This window comes from Oryctolagus cuniculus, chromosome 3 (assembly GCF_964237555.1).
Source record: "Oryctolagus cuniculus chromosome 3, mOryCun1.1, whole genome shotgun sequence".
Lineage (NCBI taxonomy): Eukaryota > Metazoa > Chordata > Mammalia > Lagomorpha > Leporidae > Oryctolagus > Oryctolagus cuniculus.
In genome coordinates this window covers 100,471,943-100,488,487 of record NC_091434.1, presented here as the reverse complement: position 1 = coordinate 100,488,487, position 16,545 = coordinate 100,471,943, and the positions used below count along the sequence as shown (strand labels likewise).

At 40.1% G+C, this 16,545-nt stretch overlaps 1 non-coding gene across 1 annotated transcript; it reads right to left on the bottom strand.

Moving 5' to 3' along the window:
* Positions 1–1,017: 1,017 nt before the first annotated feature.
* On the bottom strand, positions 1,018–1,090 carry TRNAK-CUU (transfer RNA lysine (anticodon CUU)). Its single transcript has one exon. It is a non-coding gene; the product is annotated as a tRNA-Lys (tRNA).
* Positions 1,091–16,545: the final 15,455 nt, after the last annotated feature.

Genomic DNA, 16,545 nt, shown 5'->3' with positions numbered 1-16,545 from the left:
TGGAGAAATACAAACCTATACAAAGTAAAGAACAGACTAGTGATGTGGAAATACACAGAAAGCACAATTAAACAGAATGGAAATGCCAGAGCTACTTTTGAATAATACAGAACTCATTTAGCATAAAAGTATCATTTCCATGCAGTACACAAATAAAATTTAGACAATTTGCTAATTAGTAATTTTTTACATAAGTATCAATGCTGTCTCTAAATGAGCACACATTATAATGATTTTTAAAATTTGTGTGTACAAGAGAAAATAACAAAGTCACACAGAGTCAGTAGAAAAACCAACACAGTAGAAAATAAATTGTAGAATACATTGCAAAGAGACTCCAAAGCCAGGTTTAGGATTTTTTTTTTAAGGTTTATTTTCTTTATTTGAAAGAGTTACAGAGAGAGGTAGAAACAGAGAGAGGTCTTCCATCCACTGATTCACTCCCCAGATGGCTGCAATGGCCCAAGCTGTGTGGATTCAAAGCCAGGAGCCAGGAGCTTCTTCTGGGTCTCCCACATGGGTGCAGGGGCGCAAGGACTTGGGCCATTTTGTACTGCCTTCCCAGGCCTTAGCAGAGAGCTGGATTAGAAGAGGAGCAGCAGGGACTAGAACCGGTGCCCATATGGGATGCCGGGGCTTCAGGCCAGGGCATTAACTGGCTGCACCACAGCACCAGTCCCAGGAGTTTCTTAAATACATTAAAGGCAGAAGTGTGGTGGAATGAGAAGGCCATGCCAAGATGGCCGTTGGCAACAGAGTCTGCCTGGCAATAGGCTGTGATTGGATGGCTTCAGAAACTGCCTGGCAACAGGGTGTGATTGGTTAGAGCATAGACCGTCCCTTGACCGGATTGGCTGCCTTGGCTTTATAAGCTGTTGTAGCAACTGAAATAAACGAGTCTGCAGGCTGCTTGTCTCAGGCCTGCTTCCACCCAAAACCTGGGGTCTGTGTGTTGACTCCGTGCCTCCTGCCCCCACCACGCTCCCCTTCCCAGAAACTAATCACTGCAGCATCTGGCGCCCAACATGGGGCTCAAACCCATGACCCTGAGATTAAGAGTCTCATGCTCTACCGACTGAGCTAGCCGGGCATTGCTACCTTGTCTGCTGTCATGTCATTTTCACTGTCGGAGCTCTCTCTCCCTAAGTCATCAACTGTTGTCTGTGAGACAGGGACCTGGAGTGTCAGGCTCTTATCACTCACAGATTCACTATGTTTGGTAATCTGCTCAGGATTCTGAGAGGGGGGGTATCTTTCCTATGTTTGAGCGCTTAACAGCAGCACGCCACACCAACTCTAGCCAAAGCAAGGACACGCACAGCACTGCTGCCATACATAACAAAGCGAATTCCTAGCACCTCATCGGCTGATGGCATTATGAAGGGGGTCCCCTACCTTAGACGAACAGACAGTGGTGTATCAGATCTTACATATGTCCTGTGCTTAGGGGGGACATTGATTCATTAGGTCAAGGCCGTATGCCCTTCACGGTGTCTCCGGAGCATCACCTCTCTCTCTCGAGTGAGGGAAGATGACTTGGTTCTGAATTCTGGGATGATCAGTCCCTTAGGTGGATTCGCCGGGTGAACTGAAAGTAAAAGGAGGAGCCGAGAAGCAGCGTTACACTTCTGGGCGGTGTGTGCCTAACCTGGGGTCACTTAGACCGAGGACAAGGACAAGGAAAGAGGTGTAGGAGGGGGTTCTGTGCTCACCCTCACAGAACCGAACAGCACACAAACACCGAGGGGCCTACTTGCCGAAATCCAGGGGGGACCTTGCCGAGTCTGACACACTGTCTCTCTCTCAGTCACATTGGCGCACCAATGAATTGAATAATCATTGGGATCATTTGTGACTACTTTCCAAAAACTGCAATAATGGGTGTAAAGAAATTTGTGGGAAGATTATTGGGAAAGTCTTAGGAATATACCAGCTGTTTGATAAATACACCAACAGGAGTTTCAGTCAGCTAAACTATGGAACTAATATATTTTTTCTGATTTTGGAATTTACAGAATAGAATCAATAAATAACTCAAGGAAAAGCAGATAGATATAAATATGAGGAATTGGTACTGATTACTTGACTTCTGTGTTTGGGAAAATATACTAAGAAACAGGAAATTTAATGTATTTCCTCTTTCAACTTTCCCTTTAAAATGTCTGTACAATTTTTTTTTTTTTTTTAATGCAGAAATACCGAGGATGTCAGCTCAGGACTTTAAGAGGGTTGCTCTTCCTCTAGAAATTGGACAGTGATGTTAAAAGTACACATTTGGTAAACAATATCACTCTCTGGATTGAAGAAAGTTCCTAGAATTACGTTTTCCATTTATATAAAAAGGTTTCAAGATCATGAGTGCTCACTGTGCAAATGAAGTATAAGCGGGAGTTTCAGAACTACAAATAAGCAGCAAATGAGGCACCTATTTCTGTGTGGGAACAGCAATGCCACTGAATTAAAGAAACAAAACAATAGTTACAAAATAATGGGCTCTCATCTCTAAATTCTGAACTTTACCTTGTAAATGACAATGAAAGCCAGCACTATAGTAGGAACCAGGAAATCTAGTGTTTAATTGCAGAACTGTTAAAATGGCACTGGGCAAATAATTTTGACCTTCACTTTCATTTTCTGAAAACTGAAGACAATAATATATATGTGACTGAGTTATTTGAACAGTTACATGATATAATGAAAATGAGTGTGTATGGTACATGTCTGACTTCTAGCTGGGAATTTTTTTTTTAATTCCTATTTTTATTTAATGAATATAAATTTCCAAAGTACAGCTTATGGATTACAATGGCTTCCCCCCCATAACGTCCCTCCCACCCTCAACCCTCCCCTTTCCCACTCCCTCTCCCCTTCCACTCACATCAAGATTCATTTTAGATTCTCTTTATATACAGAGAGCAGTTTAGCATACATTAAGTAAAGATTTCAACAGTTTGCTGGGAATATTTTTTTTTAATCTAAAGACACTAGGTGCATGAAGCAAAAACACCACAATAGGAAAGCTCTTAGGGTTTTAGTTAACAAAATAAATGATCATTTTGATCTCATAAAATCTGTAGAAAAATATGGTATAGCAGTGCCACACATTAAAAATAAATGGGGTGGGGGGAGCAGCACAGTGGCACAGCAGGTTAAAGCCCTGGCCTACAGTGATAACATATCATATGGGCACCTGTTGAAGTCCTGGCTGCTTCACTTTCATTCCAGCTCCCTGCTGATGTGCGTGGGAAAGCAGCAGAAGATGGCTCAAGTGCTTAGGCCTCAGTACCCTTATGGGAAACCCAGAAGAAGCTCCTGGCTCTTGGCTCCTGGCTTTGAATCAGCTCAGCTCTGGCTGTTGCAGCCATTTGGGGAAGGAACCAGCGGATGGAAGACCTTTCTCATATGTACTTTTCTCTGAAGGGAGGAGAGAACTTCCACTTTGCTTAAGTCCTTGGCTAAATATTGTCAAAGACTGTGGACTCAAAAGGCTTCCATAGTCTAGCAGCTCTTGTTGAAAGCATAGAGTGATCACTGATGTCATACATAAGAGTGTTAATTGTTAAATTAACAACAAGAATCACTGCACATTTACTTCTCATGCAGGACCTGTCCTCAATGAGTTGTACTATGAGAATAAACTGTAAAATTTGTTCTCAAACAGTTTTTATATTTTGTGTATGTGTGCCAATTGTTGAAATCTTTACTTAGTTTAGAGTTGGTTTTCTGGGTATAAAGTTAATTGAAACTGAATCTTAATGGAGAATGGGACTGGGAATGGGAGAGGGAGGAGGAGGTGGGATGGGAGTGGTGGTGGGAGGGTGGCTATGGTGAGAAGAATCTCTATATTCCTAAAGTTGTACTTAGGAAATTGTACTAATTAAATAGAAGGTTTCTAAAAAATAAATTAAAAAAGACCTTTCTCTCCATATCTACCTCTCTCTGTGACTCTGTCTTTCAAACAAATAAATCGTTTAAAAAATACATGGGAATGGGTTTTACAGCACAGCAGGATAAGCCACTACTTGTGATGTTGGCATCCAATATTGGAGAGAAGGTTTGAGGAACAGCTACTCCATTTTGAATCTAACTTTCTGCTAATGTATCCAGAAGGCAGTAAATGCTGGCTCCAGTACACGGGTTCCTGTCACGCACACAGGAAACCCTCCTGGTTCAGCTTGGTCTAGCCTTGGCAGTTGTAGCCATTTGGGCAATGAATCAGTGGATGGAAGATTCATCCCTCTCTCTCTCTCCCTACCTCCCTTCTCTCACTCTGCCTTTCAAATACATACATACATACATAAATATTTAAAAATTTATAATGCTAGTATGAGTGCTTGGTCTATCAATTAAGATTCTTCTTTGGATGTCCATATTGGAGTCCTTGTGTTCTTATTGGCTCTGCTCTGAATTCCAGCCTCCTCTAATGTACCCTGAGATGCAGCAGATGATGGGTTAACTATAATTTCCCACTATTGGCTGTAGCCTGGTTCAGCCCTATTTCTGGCATTTAGGGAGTGAACCAGCAGATGGAAAATCCTTTTTTCTTCTCTCTCTCTCTTTGTGTGTGTGTGTGTGTGTGTGTGTGTGTGTGGTGTGACTATATATATCCCCTCATTTTACTTTCAAAATAAATTAAAAAATTGAAAAATTAAAAATGAGATGCTAATTACCAGTATTTTCTATATGGACCATAACTTTTTAATGCAGTTGCATATTTGGATGTTTCGAACAATACAGAAGCTGCAGCTCCCAGAATTTCTAAAACCACAGTTCCTGGATTGGGTGGGAATATTTTTTAGTAGGTACTGCCCAGATATGTAAATATATACCTTGGTTGAGAACAGTAAATGACATAGGAAGATGTTAACTGTAGTACAGTATAAAAATGGGGGGGTGATAAAACTGAAGTTGGGAAAGCTGTAGGACGCTGGCAGTGTTATGATGACATTTGGATAATTATGAAAAATTTAGAAATGCAATTGTAAATCTTTCCTTTTCAATAAAAGGACATGGGTAGAAGAGGAAAGGGACATGGAGAGAATAACTGACAGCATATATTATGTTATAAAGTGACTCAGTTGCGGAACTGATTGCAACAAGTGATTGTGCCAAAAGATATTCAATGTAGGCTTTCATCTGCCAGATTAAAATTAGACTAGTATGTGTTCTAGGAACTTTATGTACACACAAGATATTTTATTCAGTAAATCCCTGTTTTGTGCTCCAAAATCAGGGAGGCCTGATGGGAAAGCCTAGATGACAATTACCATTTCTGTCTTTAAAAGTTCAAGGAAGATTTCCTTGGTGACAATTTCTGGTTTTGTCAAGAGGCATCAGAGATTGATGATAATTGATTGTTTTTACCTTCCAGGGATCTTATAGAGATTATCTGCTGTCTTGAGAAGTTTACTACTCTCCACATAGCCAGGAATGTTAGTAAGGTGAGTACTGTGATGGCCAGCACTGCGGCTCACTTGGCTAATCCTCTGCCTGCGGTGCTGGCACCCTGGGTTCTAGTCCCGGTTGCAGTACCGGATTCAGTCTCTCTCGGTTGCCCCTCTTCCAGTCCAGCTCTCTTCTGTGACCCGGGAAGCAGTGAAGGATGGCCCAGGTCCTTGGGCCCTGCACCCGCATTGGAGACCTGAGGAAGTACCTGGCTCCTGGCTTCAGATGGGCGCAGCACACTGGCCATGGCGGCCATTTGGGGGGTGAACCAGCAGAAGGAAGACCTTTCTCTCTGTCTCTCTCTCTCACTTCTAACTCTGCCTGTCAAAAAACAAACAAACAAACAAACAAGGTTGAGTACTGTGTCAATTCCAGCAGACTGCACAGTACCCACAAGAGTTCCAGGAAAGCAAAGCTATATTCAGCTTTAGAAGAGGAAAGATGCAAAGACATTAAAAATCATTTTAGAATTGGGAGGTCCCTAGCGACTTTTTCTTGGGTCCCCCTATATTACTAAGAAGAAATATAAACATCTAGAGAATTTAAAAAATTTTTCTAGCTTACATAGCCAGTTAGCAACAGAACTGACACTAGATTCAAGATGCTGTGCTAATTTTGCAATCCAAGACCGCATTACTGTTACACAACATTACTTCTCCACTAGCATAAGAAGATGAAAGGTAAGAAAATGAAAGAAAGTTGTTAAAGCAAAATGAGTTTTTAAATTAAGCATTTAAGCAAGCCAACAAGCACAATGTCCGAACACTGGTATTCCATAATAGCTTGAATATTTCAAGAGAACTTCCTCCACATTAGAATATGTGGCAGGTTGATTGACAGGGTTATTACAGCACTGAGACATCCCTAACAAGATCAAGATTTAAATAGACTATATGGCGATAATTATGTGTCAGTGGCTAATGAGGCATTCTCTATTCTAAAGAGGAATCAATTCTAGGAGTCCTTAATAGTTCTGATAAAATTGTATGTTCACACCAAAACTTATTTTAACTTATTCTGCAACTAGTATGATTTTATAGGTAAATATCTATTTTATCACAGCCATGGATTTTTCAGTGAAATATCATTTTGTTGAGATTCAAACTTTGCTTAGATTTGTTTAGATCAATCTTTGGACTAACTGTTATCTGATCTACAATCCAGCTTTTTATTTTTTATTTTTTAAAGATTTATTTTATTTATTTTTTTCAACTTTTATTTAATAAATATAAATTTCCGAAGTACAGCTTTTGAATTATAAGAGCTTTTCCCACCATAACCTCCCTCCTACCTGCAAGCATCCCATCTCCCACTCCCTCTCCCATCCCATTCTTCATCAAGATTCATTTTCAATTATCTTTACATACAGAAGATCAACTTAGTATATACTAAAAAATATTTCAACAGTTTGCACTCACAAAGACACACAAAGTACAGAGTACCATTTGAGTAGCAATTCTACCATTAATTGGCATAGTACAACACATTAAGGACAGAGGTCCTACATGGGGAGTTGGTGCACAGTGACACCCATTGTTGATTTTTTTTATTATTTAATAAATGTGAATTTACAAAGTGCAACTTTTGTATTGTTGTGGCTTCCCCCCACCAACATCCCTCCCTCCCATGGCCCTCCCCTTTCCCGCTCTCTCTCTCATCCCACCCTTCATCGAGTTTCATTTTCAATTACCTTCATATACAGAAGATCAACTTAGTATATACTAAGCAAGGATTTCAACAGGCTGCCCTCACACAACTGCACAAGGTATAGGGTATTTTTTTGACTAGTAGTGTTGTTTTTAAGTTTCATAGTAAAACACATTAAGGACAGAGATCCTACGTGGGGAGCCTGTACCCAGTGACTCCCGTTGTTGATTTAACAATTGTCACTCTTATTTATGACATCAGCAATCACCCGAGGCTCTTGCCGTGAGCTGTCTAGGCTATGGAAGCCCCTCGAGTTCACCAACTCTGAACTTGTTTAGTCAAGGCCATATCACAGTGGAGGTTCCTTCCTCCCTTTGGAGAAAGGCGCCTCCCTCCTTGAGCTGTTCCTTCTGCTGGGGTCTTGTTCACCAGGATCTTTCATTTAGATTGTTTTTGCCACCGTGTCATGGCTTTCCATGCCTGTGAGACTCTCATGGGCCTTTTAGCCAGATCCGAATGCCCCAAGGGTTGATTCTGAGGCCGGGGTGCTGTTTTGGGCATTTGCCATTCTATGAGTCTGCTGTGTTTCCTGCTTCCCCCGCAGGATCATTCTCTCCCTTTTAATTCTATCCTTCATTATTTGCTTACACCGGTCTTATTTGTAAAATCTTTTCTACACTTACCCTATCTTTTTTGATCGGTTGTGTACTTATACTTATCACTTTACCAAGTGTGCTGGCAATGGTACATGCCTCCTTGATAAGATACAATCCACCTTACATTATTTCCTGGCCAAAGAAAGACATTAAAAATATTATTAATGTCAATACAGCTTCAGGGAAAGATGGCAGCAATGACACTGGTGTGACTGTTGTTGGCAGGTAAATCTGATATCCATATAAGGGCCTTTTGTTCCCGCAGTGATAACGTGATTGGTCAGTCAAATTCCCAAACTGTCCATGTTTCATGACCTAACTTTCACCTGTCAACTCTTTTCAATCTGACTTGTACCCATAACAATTCACTAAATTGTTTTCACTGAAGTCTCAATATCTTTGCGGCTTTCATACTAACAGCATATTTCATTCAACTACTCTGTAACATTTTTGACATTTTCTTCTTCAAAATCATTTCCTTCCTTGATTTCTATGAAATTTTCTTTGTTATTTTCTTTATTCTGTAATAGCTTCTTATTTCCTTGATTCACTTCTTTCTTCCAATATTTATATACTCATGTTCACAGGTTATAGTAATTTTTTTCATTTACTTTTTTATTTTTACTTTATGCTTTCTAGTTTATTATTATTTCCGCATCTATGGGATTGGACATTTTTCATGATTTCTGAATAGTGTAATTATAGTATAAGTCAATCTCTCTCTCTCTCTCTCTCTCTCTCTCCATAACAATAGTTGGATAGATAGATATACACATGCAAACACACACACACACACACACACACACACACGGGTACTTTAAGAAGTTTGTGGGAAAACAGAGGTAAATTTATTGTGTTGAAATTACATACACATATATCTCCTTTAGAGCATCTTTAGAGCAGAGTTTTGTTCCTAAACCATTCATGTTCACCTCTACTCCCATGTCACTTACATTTTCTGTCATAGAGAATGGCTTTTATGCACTCATCAAACCAGACACCTAAAGCCATCTTAGTTTTATTTGTGCCCTTCACCCCACATAGATCAAATGAACAATCATTTTAATATTCATTCCATTTTGTAAATATAATTCATAAATATCCTTTATACTCTGCAGCCTCTGCTATCATCATATATCAAGTTCTTATCTCTGGTTATTTAGATACCAAAATAACCTTTTCCTAATTTTATTTTCCAGCTTATTCCTTTCAAACTGCTCTTCTCCATTACTGCCATCATCAGTATGTCTTCCATAAGGAAAGCTGAGTGAAATGCCAAAGCTCAGATCCCAGGGTCATGGCATTCATTGACCTCATTTTCCTCATCTGCAACTACAAAGAATGCCAGCTATTAGAATTAGTGACAGGGCCGGCGCCATGGCACACTAGATCAATCCTCTGTCTGCGGTGCCGGCATCCCATTTGGGCGCCAGGTTCTAGTCCTGGTTGCTCCTCTTCCAGCTATCTGCTGTGGCCTGGGAAGGCAGTGGAGTATGGCCCAGGTTCTCTGGCCCCTGTACCTGCATGGGAGGCCCGGAGGAGGCTCCTGGCACCTGGCTTCGGAAAAGCGCAGTTCCTGGCTCCTGGCTTTGGATTGGCGCAGTTCCAGCTGTTGTGGCCATTTGGGGAGTGAACCAACGGAAGGAAGGCCTTTCTCTCTGTCTCTCTCTCTCACTGTCTGTAACTCTACCTGTAAAATAAATAAATAAAAATCTTTAAAAAAAATGAATTAGTGACAACTGGATCCCTTGATTTCTAGCACCAGAAAGAAATGTGGCAACCATCACTTCAATTTCCTCAATCTATGGGCATGGAAATAGTAAAATACCCATTGTTTGCTCATGGTTACAGAATGATTTAATTTAAAAATAGAAATAAATTGGCCGTCTTCTCCCTCCCAGTCCAGTGTTCACTCAGTATTCAGTGTGCCTACAGAGCTTTGAATATATATATATATATATATATATATATATATATATCATGTTAAAGATGTATTGAAGAGGATATTTTCAATATCTCAGGATCAAATAATACAAATCTTGATTATTGAATAATATCCATATAAGAAAATTCTCTGAGTTACTTACATTAAGCTGTCAGCTGCATTGTAGTCCAGCAACTTTTGTCTTTCTGTTATGTTTAACTTTTGCCCAGTGGATTCCATAGCATTACATATATCTTTGCCCAGTAGACTCAGTGAAAAAACACTGGACAAGGTTTTCTGCCTAATGAGTGGAGCATGCCTGAGGCATACAGGGAGAGGATCTAGGGATACATGACCCCGCCACTGGCTGTTTTGGGGTAAGATGCACTTTCTCTGTTCCCAAGGCTAGAACAAAGAAGGCTGTTTGACAACAGACAATGTTCAGGGTTTATTATTCTCATATTTTACTACCAGGGATAATCAGTGTATGAAAATAAACCTTCATTGCATTTACAAATAACAAGCAATACCCATCACCAACAGCTACCTGTAGGAAATAGGAAAATGAGAAATGCAGATTAATGAATAATTCACCTAGAGTTTGCACTGACTACCTTTTTGAGTGGTTATGTTTCTTGATACTAAATACACTCTTTCTTGCCAATAGACAAACATGTGCTATTGTATTACTTTCAGCCAAAGCTGCTAGAAAACCTGTTTATCCTAATAGATTCAAAGTAGAGGTATAACTTCAAAGATTGTAAAAGTTAGAAAATTCTTAAATTTGCCTTCTTCATCATTCTCATTATTGCATTAATCATCATTATCATGATCATTTTTGCCATTATCATCCATACTATTTATTTAATAGTTACTAGAAGTCTTTTTTTTTTAATTTATTTGACAGGTAGAGTTATAGACAGTGAGAGAGAGAGAGACAGAGAGAAAGGTCTTCCTTCCGTTGATTCAAGTCAGCCAAGTGAGCCACGACGCCGGCCCCAGAAGTCTGAACTACTGTGGTTTAATTACTTATCTCTCTCTGTCTCCACACTCCAATACTGAAGTGGTTGTTTTTTGGAAAAATAATAGGCCACTTTTAGAGGGAATTTATCTTAAGAAAACAACTTCAACTCTATGTGTTGGAAGATGTACATTATCAGATCTTATTGCTATAAGTTTAAAATATTTAGAAATGAAAATGCAGAAAATGAATGATTACATAAAATATGGCACATTATCATAACAAATTAACATCGTCCAACAATTGTGAAAATTTCTTAAAACATGAATATATTCCCATGATAAGTGGTAAATGAAAAATGCTGAAGACTTATGCCTGTACTAAATACAAAATCATTAAGTATTGGATATTTATACAAAGAACATAGGATAATGATATGCAGGGAATATATTATGACTGCTTGTCCTTTTTAATTCATTTATGACATTATTAAAATAAAAATTTTGCAATAGTACTCAAAAAATTTAACTGATGACCTTATAGTTAAATGAGGTGATTGGGGCTGGCACTGTGGCTCACTTGGCTAATCCTCCACCTGCTGCACCGGCATCCCATATGGGCGCCAGTTCTAGTCCCGGTTGTTCCTCTTCCAGTCCAGCTCTCCGCTGTGGCCCAGGAAGGCAGTGGAGGATGGCCCAAGTGCTTGGGCGCCTACACCTGCATGGGAGACCAGAAGGAAGCACCTGGCTCCTGGCTTCGGATCGGTGCAGCGCTGGCTATTGCGGCCACTTGGGGGGGTAAACCAATGGAAGGAAGACCTTTCTCTCTCTCTCTCTCTCTTTCACTGTCTAACTCTGCCTGTCAAAAAAAAAAAAAAAAAAGGTGATAAACATATTTTAAAAGATTTATAAAAACAAGTGAAATTTATAAAAAAGACCTTTTCTTAACAGTATCAATTCTTTCATCTTTTCAGAGATGAAGAAAATTAATCCAAATATTGTTTAGTTTAAGGTTTTCTGTTCTTTTTTTCTAGTGTTATTTGTTAGTATTCTTGATTTAGAGATTAAAACTCATCAGTGTACTACAACCAGGTGATGGAAATCATGACTTCAAAGTTTATAGAGTATTGAATTCATTGAAATAATATTTTACATTTATAATTTTCATAAATGATTTATTACGTGAGAAGGGTTTGTTTTATGTCAGTGGAGTTTTATTTTATTTTTTTTTTGACAGGCAAAGTGGATAGTGAGAGAGAGAGAGAGAGAGAGAAAGGTCTTCCTTTTTCCGTTGGTTCATCCCCCAATGTCGGCTGTGGCCGGCGCACTGTGCTGATCCGAAGCCAGGAGCCAGGTGCTTCCTCCTGGTCTCCCATGCGGGTGCAGGGCCCAAGGACTTGTGCCATCCTCCACTGCACTCCCGAGCCATAGCAGAGAGCTGGCCTGGAAGAGGGGCAACCGGGACAGAATCCGGTGCCTCGACCAGGGCTAGAACTCGGGGTGCCGGCGCAGCAGGTGGAGGATTAGCCTATTGAGCCATGGTGCCAGCCGAGTCTTATTTTGAAAACGTTCATTCTACTAACAATTGAATTGAAAAGGTGATATAATAGGGGCTGGCATTATGGCATAGTTTGTTAAGCCACTGCTTGCAATGCCAGCATCCCATAAGAGGGCCAGTTCAAGTCTCAACAGCTCCACTTCTGATCCAACTTCCTCTAATGTACCTGGAACAGTAGCAGAAGATGCCCCAAGTATTTAGACCCCTGATGCTCACATGAGAGGTCCCGACAGAGTTTCTGGCTTCTGGTTTTCACTTGGACCAGACCCAGCTGTTGTAGCTATCTGGGGAGTAAACCAGCAGATGCAATATGTCTCCCTTTCAAACTGATAAATAAATGATAAAAACCGAAAAGGTGATATGATAGCTCTTATAAAATGCAAATCCATAGAACTGATGCCTATAAGTTTGGGTTGGGCATCATTTACAAAAAGTTTATTTCCACAGGGGATCTTCAGGTACTTAGAGCTTATACATTTTCCCAGACCATTCCAGTTGTGTACATACAACTTAGGATCAGATTATCCCTGTATAAATTCAGAACAGATGTATTAGAGAGAAAGACTTACTGGTATTAAGTGTAGCAGTACTAATACGTGGAGATCTTTGGAACACAACATCAACTGATGAGGGAACCCAGATCTACAGCTTTAAGTAAGTCATCTGTGCAGGTACTACAAGTACTAAGTCATAAATTTTCATTTGGAGAACATATGCATCCCCATAATGCACTACTGCTTGTATTTACTAGTAAATTTCTGATGTAATGCAAAGGGAAAAAGAAGTCAGCCAAACCATCCTAGTCTCCTAGTATGGCTCTTTAAAAAATGTTAGGTAAATATAACTAAGGCTAAAAACAATCCTTGAGAATCTTTATTTTCTGAGCAGTCTGATTTTTATCATATCCGTTCTACCTGCTTTCTCAAGTGCTTTTTTTATAGTAGGTTTATTGACATGTAATTAACATAATATAAGAGTCATCCTTTGTAAGTAAGTGTGCAGTGTTTTAGAATTGAAGTGTAATTTCACAAATTTGTGAAATTCTTATAACTAAATTCAATTTTTTTCCATTTTTTTCAAATAGAAATCACTACCCAAGGGCTAGCACTGGGGCGTAGCAGGTAGATCTGCTGCCGGCGGTACCGGCATCCCATATGGGTGCCGGTTCAAGTCCCGGCTGCTCCACTTCCTATCCAGCTCTTTGCCATGGCCTGGAAAAGCAGTGGAAGATGGCCCAAACCTTTGGGCCCCTGCCCCTGAGTGGGAGACCCAGAAGAAGCTCCTGGCTCCTGGCTTCGGGTTGGTGCAGCTCTGGCTGTTGCGGTCAATTGGGGAGTGAACCAACAGATGGAAGACCTCTCTCTCTCTCTCTCTCTGCCTCTCCTTCTCTCTGTGTGTAACTCTTTCATGTAAAATAAATAAATCTTGAAAAAAAAAAAAGAAATCACTACCCAGTTGCAGTCACTCCCTATTCTCTTTGACTACCAATCTCTAGCAATCCCAATTGTACTGTTTATTCCTCTGGATTTGTCAGTTCTGGCATTTCACACAAATTGAACTCTACAATATGTGTTCTTTTGTGACTAACCCTTTAATTGACCATATTTTTAAGTTCCATCCATGTTTTAACAGCTAATAATGCCCTATTCCTTCTCAGTGTCACCTAATGTGATGCTTTCTGTATGCGCTATGTTTTGTATATTCATGCATCCCCTGTAAATATTTAGTTGTTTTCACTTTTTGTCTATTATGTTTATTTCTGCTATGAACTTTCATTCATAGGTTGTTTTGTGAACTCTTAATTTTTTTAAAGATTTATTTTATTTATTTCAAAATCAGAGTTACACAGATACACAGAGAGAGAAGAGGAGGCAGAGAGAGGTCTTCCATCCACTGGTTCACTCCCCTATTGTCAGCAAAGGCTGGAGCTGTACCCATCCAAAGCCAGGAGGCTGGAGCTTCCTCCAGGTCTTGTACATGGGTTCAGGGGCCCAAGGTCTTGGGCCATCTTCTATTGTTTTCCCAGCCCATAGCAGAGAGTTGGATCGGAAGTGGCAGCCTAGACTAGAACTGGCGCCCATATGGGATGCCGTCAATGCAAGCTGTGGCTTTACCTACTATGCCACAATGCCAGACCCAATGAACTCTTGTTTTCATTTCTCTTAGAAATAAACATAGGAAGGAATTGCTAGGTTATATGGCAACTATAATTCACTTTTTGAGGAATTGTCAAATTGTTGCATAAGGTGGCTACACAAATTTTCAATTCCACCGGCAGTATATAAGGAACCCAGTTTCTCCAAGTTCTCATCAACACGTATTTGTGCATTCACTTTAATTATAGTCATCTTGGAGGGGGTGATGCAGTATCACATTGTAGGGGATGGCGCTGTGGTCTAGTAGTTGAAGCTGCCACCTGCAGTGCCCGCATCCCATATGGATGCCAGTTCTAGGTCCGGCTGCTCCACTTCCTATCCAACTCTCAGCTATGGCCTAGGAAGGCAGTGGAGGATGGCCCAAGTCCTTGGGCCTCTGCACCCGCGTGGAAGACCCAGAGGAGACTTCTGGCTCCTGGCTTCTGGTCAGTGCAGCTCCTGCTGTTGCGGCCATCTGTGGAGAGAACCAGCGGATGGAAGACTTACCTCTCTTCCTCTGCCTCTACCTCTCTATAATTCTGCCTTTAGAATAAACAAAAAAACTTAAAAAAATTGTTGTAATCTTGTTGTGTATTTCCTAATAACTAATGATGTTAGGCATATTTACATATGCTATTGGCCACTTATCTGTATGTTTTCTTTAAAGAAATTTTCTAGTCAAATCATTGTAACATTTTAATTTGTGATGACTTTTTATGATATAGTTTAAAGAATTTCAAATAATATTTTATATATAAGATACATGTCACATATAGTCTCAACAAATTTATGCTCCCGATTTGGGCTTTTTATTTTCTTGGTCGTGCCCTTTGGAATTCAAAAGCTTGCAATGTTGATGAAATACAAATTTTACTTGTTTTTCTGTAGAAATTCATGTATTTAGTGTCCAATTTAAGAAATCATGGCTAATCCAAGGTCATAAATATTTACTCTTATATTTTCTTCTAAGAGTTTTAAAAATTTTTAGTTCCTATATTTAGATTGGTCATCTACTTTTATTTAATTTCTGTATATGGAGTGGAGTAAAAGTCTCACTTTATTCTTTTAATAAATGGAGATCTAGTTCTTCTACCACCATTTGTTTAAAAGTTGTTTTCAACCCATTCAAATCTGTTGGCATTCTTGTAAACTATCAATTAACCACATATGTCAGTGTTTATTTCTTACAATTTTGTGCCAGTAATCAATATCCCTATTCTTATGCCTTTGTCTTCATCATTAAAGTTCCCAGGAAGTTTTGAAATTGATATGAGTCCTCCAACTATTTTTTTTTTTTTGACAGGCAGAGTGGACAGTGAGAGAGAGAGAGAGAGAGAGAGAGACAGAGAGAAAGGTCTTCCTTTGCCATTGGTTCACCCTCCAATGGCCACCATGGCCGGCGCGCTGCGGCCGGTGCACCGTGCTGATCCGATGGCAGGAGCCAGGTACTTATCCTGGTCTCCCATGGGGTGCAGAGTCCAAGCACTTGGGCCATCCTCCACTGCACTCCCTGGCCACAGCAGAGAGCTGGCCTGGAAGAGGGGCAACCAGGACAGAATCCGGCTCCCTGACCGGGATTAGAACCCGGTGTGCTGGCGCCTCAAGGCGGAGGATTAGCCTAGTGAGCCGCGGCGCCAGCTAACCTCCAACTATTTTTTTACAAGATTCTTTGGCTATTCTGTGTCCCTTGCATTTATACATGATTTTTTGTGGTGATCTATTAATACTAAAAATGATAGCTGAGTATTTGATAATGGTTGAATTGAACTTATGTATTATTTTGAGGGAGTATTACCAACTTAACAGTATGAAGTCTTTTGATCCACCAACATAAGGTACATTCTCACTTATACAGACATTCTTTTTTATTTTATTTTATTTTTTTTTATCTTAAAGATTTGCTTTGCTTAGTTGAAAGGCAGAATGACATAGAGAGAGGGAAAGACAGAGGGAGAGAGGGAGAGATCTTCCATCCACTGGTTTACTCCCCAAATGGCCATAATAGCTGTGGCTAGGCCAGGCTGAAGTCAGCAGCCTGGTACTCCATCCAGGTCTCTCACATAGGTGGCAGGGACAAACACACTTGGGTAATCTTCCACTGTCTTCCCAGGTGCACCAACGGGGGAGCTGCATTGGAAGCGGAACATTCAGGTCTCAAATTGGTGTTCTGATATAGGATGCCAGTGTTGCAGACAGCAGCATGACCCACTGCACCAAAAT